This window comes from Bemisia tabaci, chromosome 10, assembly GCF_918797505.1.
Source record: "Bemisia tabaci chromosome 10, PGI_BMITA_v3".
NCBI lineage: Eukaryota > Metazoa > Arthropoda > Insecta > Hemiptera > Aleyrodidae > Bemisia > Bemisia tabaci.
Genome location: NC_092802.1, coordinates 16,690,415 through 16,701,946, shown reverse-complemented (window position 1 = coordinate 16,701,946; position 11,532 = coordinate 16,690,415).

Below are 11,532 nucleotides of genomic sequence, written 5' to 3'. Positions count from 1 at the left end.
TGGTATGGTCATGTCCAGAGAATGGCAGGAGACAGGTTGCCGAAGAAGGTCCTTGACTGGGTTCCTCCTGGGAGAAGACGCAGAGGGCGCCCAATGAAAGGTTGGAGGGAAGGGATTGAAGCAGAAATGTTAAGGTGCTCAATCCCCCAAGATTTGTGGTTTGAAAGAGAGCAGTGGAGGTTAGGAGTCGTAGAGCGCGAGGGAGTGCTGTAAAGCGACTTGTATGTATGTATGTGTTCACCGAAGTCTAGCAAATTCAAAAATGCACAACACCCCCGGTTTTTATGATATAAATTTTAAACCTGCATTTTCTGAGCGAAGACCGGTGCTGGGACCCCGCGCATACGGCATCTCCTGTCGCCGCACACTAGTCTCAAGAGTACTGGACAAAACAGCCTCAAAAAGTGACTTCATCGGCGCGGCGCTCCAGAACATTGCGACTCTATTGTATGTACTTTATGGTTCGTTCTTGCTTTCAATATGGGTGACTCTTGCCATTCTCTCCTTGCCATTCCCTCCAAAATATTACTCCACATATTTCTTATTTCTCAGGTGAGTTTGATTTGAAATAACACGCGCATACATTAAAATAGAAGTACATACAATCATCATGACAAACGTAAAAAAACATCAACAAATTTCATTTTTTTATTCGTTGGTTTTTGAGACGCACGACTTCCTAGGACCAAATGAAGAGGCTGTGGATGATCCTATCCCAAATTTACGCTCCTAAGGCAAGACGATCTTTAAATTGCGTGATTAGCTAGGTAACCTAGCAACACCAAGTAGCTCATCGTCCTTTTCCGATAAACACTGATGCATGTTACAGCAATGTGCAACGAAACATAGGTTATAAACTGAATTTATTTCAATCAGAGTGCATGGCGGAGTAAAATTATTTTGGGAAAATATTCAGGGAGGGCACAGCAAGAGTTACCCATATTGAAGTCAAGAACGAACTGAATCAGCTTGAAGCAGTTGAAGCTTGGCTGACATCACGACTATCGCAGAGAGAATGATAACGAGAACGCTACATTGAGCATTAACACCGAGATAAAGTTATCTGCACGAATTTTATGAATAAAAAATATAAACCGCATTATTTTGACGAATTGATCCATCCCATTATACAGGGTGTTTCAAAGGAAAAGGAGGAGTGTCGATACCTAGGGACCGTTTTTAGGCCAACCCTGAAATTTCTCAACCATCCATGCAACTATCCGTGTGTCACGGTAGATAATTACTTTGCGCAGCTAGGCTACGCGCTGGGCTACGGTGCAATGAGCCATAGATCTTGTCGCCACGCTCGGATCTTTAATAGAAATCTGGGCACAGGAAAGGACATTTGAGCGCAATTTTCAGCTGCCAGGATGTTTGTATTTCACCGCCACACAGAATCGTAACAGTGTGTCGTTGCAAGCACTGCTTCATGGGCTAGAATGATCAAAACGCCTTCAATTTGGCTGAATCGTGAGTTGTGACGCTAGGCCCGATGCGAGTTCAAAATGATTAATTTTCATCAGGTCGAATTGAAAACTCACAATGACTTCTAAACAGGCCCGCCACATCCCATCTCGGGCCCTGGTACCAGTTATAAGGTCCGGGCCCCAAGCACGGGGGGGAGGAAGGGTCCGAGGGGCATCCCCCGAAAAATTTTAGAATTTATACGACTAATTGGACGCATTTTGAAGCTTCCATAAAGAATTTTTTCATCAATTTCTGCGGAATAATTATGTTTTTTTTTCTACTTTCAACAAAAAATACTTGCGAATTGTTGCATTCAAAACATCTGGAAAATTTTTATTTTTTTTGGAGGGGGGGCATATGATACTATTTTCAGTTCTGTTCTAAGAGGGCCAGGCCCCCCTGGACTCCCCCTTCGTTTGTCTATAGCAAGGGAGTTGAGCCATGAGCCATTGAAGTCGAGGATGCCCAGACTGGAGACTCTTAGCATCTGACGACGGAAGAAAATGAAACGCAGTTACTAAAAATATCCCTATGTACTGAAAATCTTGAAAATAGATAGAAATTTTCCAAGAAGTATACTTCTTTGAAAATTTAAGAAAAATTCTACAGTACCCTAGCGAGTTTCTGAAAATCTATTCACCTTCTGCGAAATTTTTAGGGTAAATTTTTCACTTTTTCTTACAAAACAAGGGTTGCATGTGAATTCGTAGTGGTTTTTCACTGGTAACACGGGCCCCCTCAGGGGCCCGGGCCCCGGTACCAGGGACCCAGTATCCCCCCCTTGTGGCGGTCCTGCCTTCATGCACGATAGGCTTGTCGATTTCCTCTGAAATTTTTGCAGTGGTAAATGCATAGCTGAAGTGCGCTTCAGCTAGGATTGTATTTACAAATGGGTGGTTTTTCTACGAGGATTAAAGATAAACAAGTGGCACGGAATATAACAAAAGAATATGAACTATGCAAAACGATAATCCGGGTATCGGAACTTGGCTGATTTGAAAACGCCTTCAAAAGCGGCGTGATACCTCACGCATTCCGGAGCGTTCGAATAGTTGTATCATTGCGCCGTAAGAATGTGAAAGAAGATTTAAAAGGAAATAGCCTTCATGCACGCTGGGCGGGTCGATTTCCTCTGAAATTTTTGCAAAGGTGAATGCATAGCGGAATTGCGCTTCAGCTAGAATTGTATTTAGAAATGGGTGGTAGGTATAAAAAAATCAGATTCAGAAAAAAAAATACGAACTAGAAAAGGCGACAAAATCTCTATATCCCGTTAATAACTATTTTCCTAAGAGTATAGTAATATCTAAATTTTTATTCTATCGGTGAAACAAGAGAAAGCAACTTTAATCAGTCGAGTTAAGAGAGAAACCAAACACGCAATTTAGCCTGGAACGGCGTGGCGCGGCGCAGAGAGCAATGATGACGAGGACTTGAGATGAATAGGGAATACTTCACGCATTGTAGGAAACCAGGGGTCGAGAGGGTTCTCAAGAGCGAACGCCGATTTCCAGGATTTCATATGCATCGCCTCCTCGCTCGCGAGTTGAGAGGCCTTTTGTTTCGAATGCCCTCTCCGTTCGCAAACCCAAATCTTTTTGTCCGGCGCCCGCTCTTAGTTCTCGATACCTGAGGCATATCGCGGCGAAAGCGATACCCATCCCAGAACGCGATCGATTAGCCGTCTAATTCGATTGCCCTCAGAGAGGCGATGCCAATGACACTCGTATTCATATCCCATCTTGAGAGGCGAATGAAGAACGCCAGTTTATTCCCTCCTTATTCCCTCTCATCGCTCAGTGGTCGCCGTGTCGGGCGCGCCGCGGTCCGCTGGGCTGCGAATCCTGCATACGGTCCACGTTGACCCATGGTTGACCGTTGAGTCATCCTCCTTGGCCATCCCTCGGCTCCTGCGCTTCCTGCGGGCTGCACCAGGTCGTCTGAATGCACTACCAGCCGAGCACAGTTCGTTGACACGCTAGTGAGATGAGGGTGAAAACGACGAAACACCCGGACGGTTAATTTTTTCGTCTTGTGAATTTCTTGACATGTTTCGCTCGGTAACCGATCATTTCAGTTAATTTGTCCACTTAAGCCGCGGCAATTTCTCCCTCTGAAATATTGTTATCACACGTTTCCATTAATTTTTCTTCACTATCCCCCCCCCCCCCCCTCTTCTGGGTTTTGCTTGATTCTCCACCCCCTTCCCCCGTTACCAATATTAAACGCATCATGCTATGAAATATGATATTCATGTTCTTAAAATTGAATGCATTGCATTCAATGCATTCAATGCGGTGCTCTCTGAATATGCAACTGCAATTCGAATACGTCAAAAACTTTCCTCAAATTTCCGTCCTTGCCGTGTATCAAAACACGTTTTATCCACCGGTTTTTCATATGTTTCATTGTTTTTTTCCCTTTTTTATTACCTACTCATTTTTCTCTTAGTCTTTAATTCATTTATTCTCTGCTATTCCAACTGAGTATTTTTTAATATTCTTTGGCATTTCATGCATTCCTTTTTATTCTAGGTACAATCCTGCAAGTGGGGAAAGGGAGAACAGGGCTAACAGTAAGCGAAAGTTACTAATCTCAACCAAAAAAAAGGGAAAAAAAACCGGTTTTAGGCAAGAAATCAATTTTCTCTGCATTACTTCACCTTGCACTTAGGGAATTGGGCATAAAATTTCCTACCTCCAGCAATCATTATACCTTAAGTCAATTTCAGTACTTAAGCGCTTAGATTTCACTTTCCAGAATTTGTAATCGAAAACCCTAAGTACAGTCTCTAAATTTAGGAGCTATAAAGGTTTTTAAGAAATTTTGGATAAACTAGACCACCTTTGGTGAAGAGACACTATTCCGGTGACAATGGGAGTACCTACACGATTTCTGAGTTAATGATTGGTTCCATAAACGCCAACCATTAGACGGTAAACTCCTTGACAGTAAATTCATTAAATCTCTATGAAAAATATGAAGGAAAAACTACGGAGACTTAATTTTCTGTTCATAATGACCACAGATTCCTTGAACATAGCAACTTCGGGGTGATCTCTACTTCCCTCTTAATTCTCCAATTAATGACTGTGGTAAAGGACGTTTCCAAATTTTTTAATTAATTAACGTCACTTCTTCTCAGAGAAATCTGGCTATTTCTTTATGAAGTCTCGAAGTCTGATGAAAAATTTGAATAATTATGAGTAGGTATATTGAATAAGTATGGTATCGCAAAACTCGCAAATGTCTTCAGCGCTTTTAAAATACTTTCTATCACATTCCTCCAATTCTTGTTTAGCTTACCGATATACCTACTTGTAATTATATATATTTTTCACCAGGATTGCAAGCAGAATCCAAATCCGTTGAAATAGTAGAACATTTTAGAAACGGTAAAGAAGTTGGTCGGCAAATTATCCTCTACCAGTAGAAGGAGGGTGTCATTAACACATGTCTGACCGCTTTCACGTTTGGCCCACGTTTTGATCAGTAACTTACCGATATAATTACTTATTATTATATATATTACTCATCAGGATTGCGAGCTGAATTTGAATCCGTTGAATAAATGAAGATTAGTTAAACTTTAAAAAAATTGGTCCGCAAATTTTCAGCGGCTAGTAGGTAGAGGGTGTCATTAACACGGGTTCCGCCGACGGAGAGAACCCCAAAAGTAAGCTCAATGGGAACAATCGCGCGTCGCAGCCGGTCGAGGGCCAGCAGACCGGCGCGGCGCGGTGGGAAGATCCGGCGGTGCTATTCGAAGAAGCGCCCCCGGACCGTTTGGTGGCCGAACCAAGAAGCAGGAGTTTTCTGAAATTTCTTCTTCCATAAGCGTCCAGCCCCGTTACAAACTAGAGGCTTCAAAGAGACTCATCGATTGCCCCGACTTAAACCGCTGGCCAATGAGCGGGCCAGGAAATGCAACGATGAACCTCTTTGAAGCCTGTAGTTGGTATGTGGGCTAGACGCTATACTGATGCGGTATGGATTTGTTTTTCACAAATTTTCGGATTTTTACCACCATTAGTGGTTGCTCACAAAGCTCATTATAAGTTAAAAAACGGTGAAATTTCGATTTTAAGAGCAATCGAGCGGAGGGACTGGGCATTGCCAAGCGAAATGAGAGTGACTTGGGAGAAAAAAAAAAAAAAATTCTCTTAATGTGCAAGGTATGTGCTCGGTTTGTACACATTTTTGAACATCTAGTCCAGTCCCTATCACTCACTAAAATATCAAAAATAGACGGTTAAAATGCTCAAACAATCGGAAAAATCACGATCTATTGGCTGTGTGCGCGTCGGGTAAATTTTCTTATCTTTCAAAATATTTTTGGCTACCGTGGTTTTTTTTTTTACATAGAACCATTTAGGACCGTGCAACATTTTTTTTGGTCGATTGAAAAAACTAAGTCCCACCCTAGACACGCTTACACTTTTCAGCATTCACATCAAAGTGCATCGCTGGTGATTCCGTGCTGAGGAATAACGCCGCATAATCATTTGAGTGATGCCAAATTTCCTCCAAAAGTTTTGCATTATAGTAGGGCCCACGAGGGATGATCCCTGAGCCGCGGGTATTTCTTGCAAACACTGGCAGCAGTGAGACACCCCCGTCCGGACCGAGACTGGAGCTCGCGCGACAATGTTTGAGCCGAGCCACAATAGAACCCTAATTACTTACGCGTAATTAACAATATCACCGTCCTACTAGAATGATCCAAAATTTTTTGAAAATTGCTAAAAAAGTTTTTAGGTAGAGTTTCCTCACTCTTTGTTAAAGCACGAGTAAAAAAAGGCCTCATTTATAAAAATCTGTCAAATAGCAAAGAAGTTACAGTTCGAGATACTATATGAGATAAATAAAAATTAAACTTCGCTATAAAATGGAGAAAAAAGGAAAAAATAAAAAGTGTAAATTACAATTAAACATCATTTAGTTCAGAATTTCACAAGCAATTCAACCATGTAATGAACGAAGAGATTGGGGCAAAATTACAGGAAATTGATCTTTTACGAAAGGGCTTCCTTTTAAGAATTTTGACCTGAAGATAGGGGTGGAATAGCGGCGGTTCGCATATAATACCTATTCTACCCTGCTAAGGAAACGCCGTATGAGCCTTTAGCCGATGCCAAACTTCCGTTGACTAAAAAAGAATTTTCAGGGAAATCAGTGAATACTTTCCCTCCAATTTTTCAGAGAATTTTATTCGCTGTCAGCTCTAAATCATCTGAAAATAATTTTCAGAAATATTAAATTATTTCAAGAGAAAATATGCCCAATTCTGCTTGAAAATAAGGCATTTAATTGGAGGAAATTTGGCAACTCGCGAATATTCATACGGCGTTTTTACCCAGTTTCGTCGATGTGCGTGCTCGATCTCGCAGCGTTGACATTTACATGGTCCATGCGTTTATTCGCCTGATTTTTCAGGGATCATCCTTCGTGGGCCCTACTATACCGCCTTAAAATTATTCGAAACTTTAGATCAAATTGCTCATAAAATTCTCTGAAAAATCAGTAAAAAAATATAGTTGAATTTTCACGATAATCTGCGGGTCATCAAAGGAAATTTGGCAACGTCTGATGGTTCAATGGTTCTTACGGCATTCGTCTGTAGCACGGCAAAATGGGCTATAACATAAGGTGCGAATTTTAGCATTCCGAGAGGGTTGCGTTTTTCTCTTCATTCATTTTTCGGATGTGTTCAATTGTTCATATTGCTTTAAATGGATTACATTTTGCAAGAGAGAACCACGAGCATTCCATGTTTCTAAGATTGCGCAACTATTTTCACCTTACAAATATAAACTGATCGCCTAAATAAGTTCTATCTTTACTCCCAATAAACTTTAAATTCAAGCCAAAAATTACGCTTGTAAATTTAATTTCTTGCATGATTTCAGTGATTTGATATCAAAGAATGTAAGTTGCACAATCCCAGCAATATTGGAATGCTCTTGATTCCTTTTTGCAAAATGCAATTCAAATAAAATAGCTCAATAAATCTAAGAGGACTAAAGCTTTAGTTAAGAAAAAAAAAATATAAGCCAATTTCCTGCTCTTTTATGCCGAAATTTTTCAAATGAGCCGAAAATTCGAAGAGAGCCTTCTGTAAAGTACCCTGACAAAAGTAGAAGAAATATGGACATTACATGTACCGATCAGCTATGAGGAATAGATGTTTAGACGTGCAGAAGTCAAAAAGCGACAAGCCCACAGTTCACGCACGAATCATGACAGGCGAAAAATAGCCAGGGTAGAGGACGAAAGTAAAAGGGGAGAACGCATGAGCACAATGCCAAAGTGAAAGGAAGGAGTGATCGGCTGTCGCGGTCCAGCGTGTGCGGACTAGCAGTGGAGGAAAGAATCCAGGGGTAAAGTCCAGAGCCTTTGCGGGCAAAAACTCAGCCGATCCAGATCAATTCGATCGGAAACCCCGTGTGCGTCTTTCGAGGAGGGCAATCGAGATCGGGTTTTAATTCCCTCCTGTCTTACGAGGGGATGCCAATGCGGCCAGAAATCATATCCCATCTCGGGAACTGAACAGTTTGCCCGCGCTACTGCCTCTCGTTCTTCGAACGAGAACAATAATCGCCCCATTCGCCTCTGAGTTCGGGATTCGGTATCCCAAATTCTTTTACCTGCTCTGGCCTCTTGATCGAGTATCGCGATCGAAAAGCGACGCTTGGTCGTTCGCGAACTCGGAGGGCGATCAAATTAATTTCAATTCCCTCTCGACCCCTGTAGGAAACACACTGCGGGTAGCAGCGGTCGTCGGGAAACGCATAGCGCCTACAAGACTGCATGAATACTTCACGCATTGCGCCAAACACAGTGCGGCAGCGCGGCGCGGGAGCGGAAGTTAAAATTCTTAAACCAAATTTATGTTTGTTCTTTCATAATTCTTTCGTTCAACTCTTACAAATTGAAGGCCTTGTCCACATAGAGGTAGGTTTACGGAACTTAACTTTCACGCAAAGTTCCGTGAACTTTTGCTAGTAATGTTGACAGAGCTTTCGCAAAGAATGTGTCCAACACGAGTAAACACGTCTTATACTGGAAAAAAAAAACACATTGGATCTAGATTTCAGACTTTTGAAAACATTGACGAGAAAAAATACTTTTGATTCAATCGGATTTTTGCTTGAATCAAAACGAAATCCTCTTAAATTAAGAGGCTTGGTTCTTGATTTAAGTTAGATTCTGATTGAATCAAGAGTACTTTTTCTTGTTCATGTTTTTAAGAGTCTGGACTCTAGATCCAATTTGTTTTTTTTTCCAGTGTATGCACCCCTCCCCCTCCGGCACGTCCACTTGATGGTTTTTATTAATGAATCAAAACAAATGAGAGGGGGGGGGCGGCAAAGAAGAGGCGGTCCACGGGCGGCATAAGTGCAGATTTTGAACAAAATGAGATATTAATGGTTTCAATTACAACTAGTTTTGATGCATTTTCTGTGAAAAATTCGCTCCGAAATTCCAATTTTTAAGCATCAAAAGGTCGATCGATAAAAGATAGTTTCAAGATGAGCCCGCTCGATTTAGTCTTACTTACAAGGGCTCGGTTGGCGCCCTTTGGATTCAGACCCAGTGGCGTGGCGTGTTTTGCGATTTATCGATTGTTCTGCCATTTAAACCTATAGCAAGAATTGATTATTAAGGTGTTCGCTGATGCGAACACCCTGTCTATCGATCCTTTTCCACCGGCTTAAGTGGCAGAGCAATCGATATATCGCAAAACACGTCACGCCACTGGTCAGACCGCAAAGCGGCTAGGGCCATAGGTGTCATACCTTTAAGTATTTTTACTTTTTCCTGCACGGAGAAAAAAACCTCGTGCGTGGGACCCGAAGTTTAGGCCATATGGATCTCTGCAGTTTTCAGATTGAGCATCTGAACACTTAAGGTCTAGCTGTCGAGGTTCGAATCACACATCTGAAACTTCAGTTCTTACATCTGAAGTACTTCAGATTTCTGAAGTACTTTCAGTTTTTCGGATGTGAGAACCGAAGTTCTTCAGATCTGAGAATCGAAGTTCTTCGGATGTGATAACCGAAGTATTCAGACGTAAGAACTGAAGTTTCAGGTGTGTGATCCAAACCTCAGCAGGTGGACCTTAAGTGTTCGGATGCTCGATCCGAAAACTTCAGAGATCCATATGACCTAAACTTCGGGCCCCCTTGCACGAAGTTTTTTTCTCCGTGTAAAAATTAATATTTGATCGGTTCAGATTTGGCAACGTTCGAATATCCATAGGGTGTTTTTGCCGATAGAATGGTAGAATGGTACCCGGCAGCGGCGGCTGTGACGCCGGGGACAGATGAATGTAATGGGAGGCGCGCGCTCGTAACTCCGGGGTCGTTGTGGACGGACACGCCGTTGGACACCGGACATCAGGCTGCCCGGACAACTGCTGAGTGTTGTCCCGACGCGACGTGTCCGGCTCATGCTGGGACCATGTTGCCACCGGTGGCGCCACACCGAAGCTCTCGATGTATGATCAAATTCCGAACCAATTCCGATCAAAGTAGACCAGTTGATGACTGATGGTCACCATTCAGTGTTCGAAACTCACCTTCGAGTTTTAGGAGCCATGTGGCGCATCAAGCCCGATTTTTAGGCGCCATTGAAGATTTTTTTAGGGGCCAGAATTGACTTTTTGCATATATATTACGGCGCATTTAGTGAAAAGTTAGACGCAAGATGTTTTCATAACGGAATTAGTAAGTAGCTGTAACTTGAGGAAGACAAAAGCACTAAGAATGAAACCGTGAAGATTAGAAACAGCTTTTACTTGTAGTGCTGAAAATTCTGAGTTTTATTTAATTCAAATGGATTATTTGTTTTTCTTTCTTTATGTGACTTCCTACGAAAATCCAGATTTTTAGGGGGCAATTTTTAGGGGCCACGTTGGCGCAGAGCCTTCATTTTTTAAGCGCCATGGCCAATTTTCTAAGCGCATTTGGCGCGTTGGCGCCTGTGAGTTTCGAACACTAGTCACCATGCAACAGTCCTCTTTGATCGAAATTGGACGGACCGTCACATTTTGATCAGAATGGAGAGGTATCATTCATCATTTTCTGCCACAGGAAACATTTCTGCCAAGTTTTCATTTTAAAATTAAGCAAATTAATGATTTTAAGACTGATGACTCTCGACTTTTTGATGGTAATTGATTCGGGAATTTGATGGTGTATCGAGGCCTTGAGCGCTATCTCCACTCGTCGAAATGCCGTCAAAATGGAAGCTCGAAGTGCGAATCTGTTTCAACGATAAGTCCTGGATAGACGATCAGATTCCGAACTAATTCCGATCAAAGTAGACATGCTGATGACTGATGGTCACCATCTACCATCAAATTTTGACGGGCCGCACTATTTTGTTCAAAGTAAGATCAGAATGGAGTGCCAACATTCATCATTTCCTGCCACAGGAAACATTTCTGCCAAGTTTTCATTTTAAAATTAAGCAAATTAATGAGTTCAAGACTGATGACTCCCGACACTTTGATGGTAATTGGTTCGGGAATTTGATCGTCTATCGAGACCTATGAGTAGCTCGAAGTCGGGACTTGATGCGATTGATGAGTGTTGCCACTCAAAATTAAGCTGCGGGACTCTTTTTTGATCAACAATCGCGAACAGATCGTATTTATCTATTCACTTTGAGCTTCCACTTTGACGCCATTGTGACGAGTGGACACAGGGCTCTAGATGTAGGGCTCTAGATGTATAGGGCATCCTCATAAAGTGAGCGTAGACACTGCTCACTGCGTTCCTTGAGGTGAAAAATAAGTGTGGCGTGGCGTGGAGCGGTTCCTTTACCAGCTTTATTGATTTTGATAGACGAAGCTATAGACAAAGAAGACAAAAGGGATACGGAGGGATCCTATTGGTAGAAGAAGGTGGTTGCAATGGACAAAGGAGATACCTAGGTAATAGACTAACTAACGGCAACCTATGAGAGACACTATAGTTAGTCCATCATTGCCTCCCTTAGTATAAAGGAACCACCTTATTAAACCAATAGGATTGCTTATTTGCTATACATAATTATGAA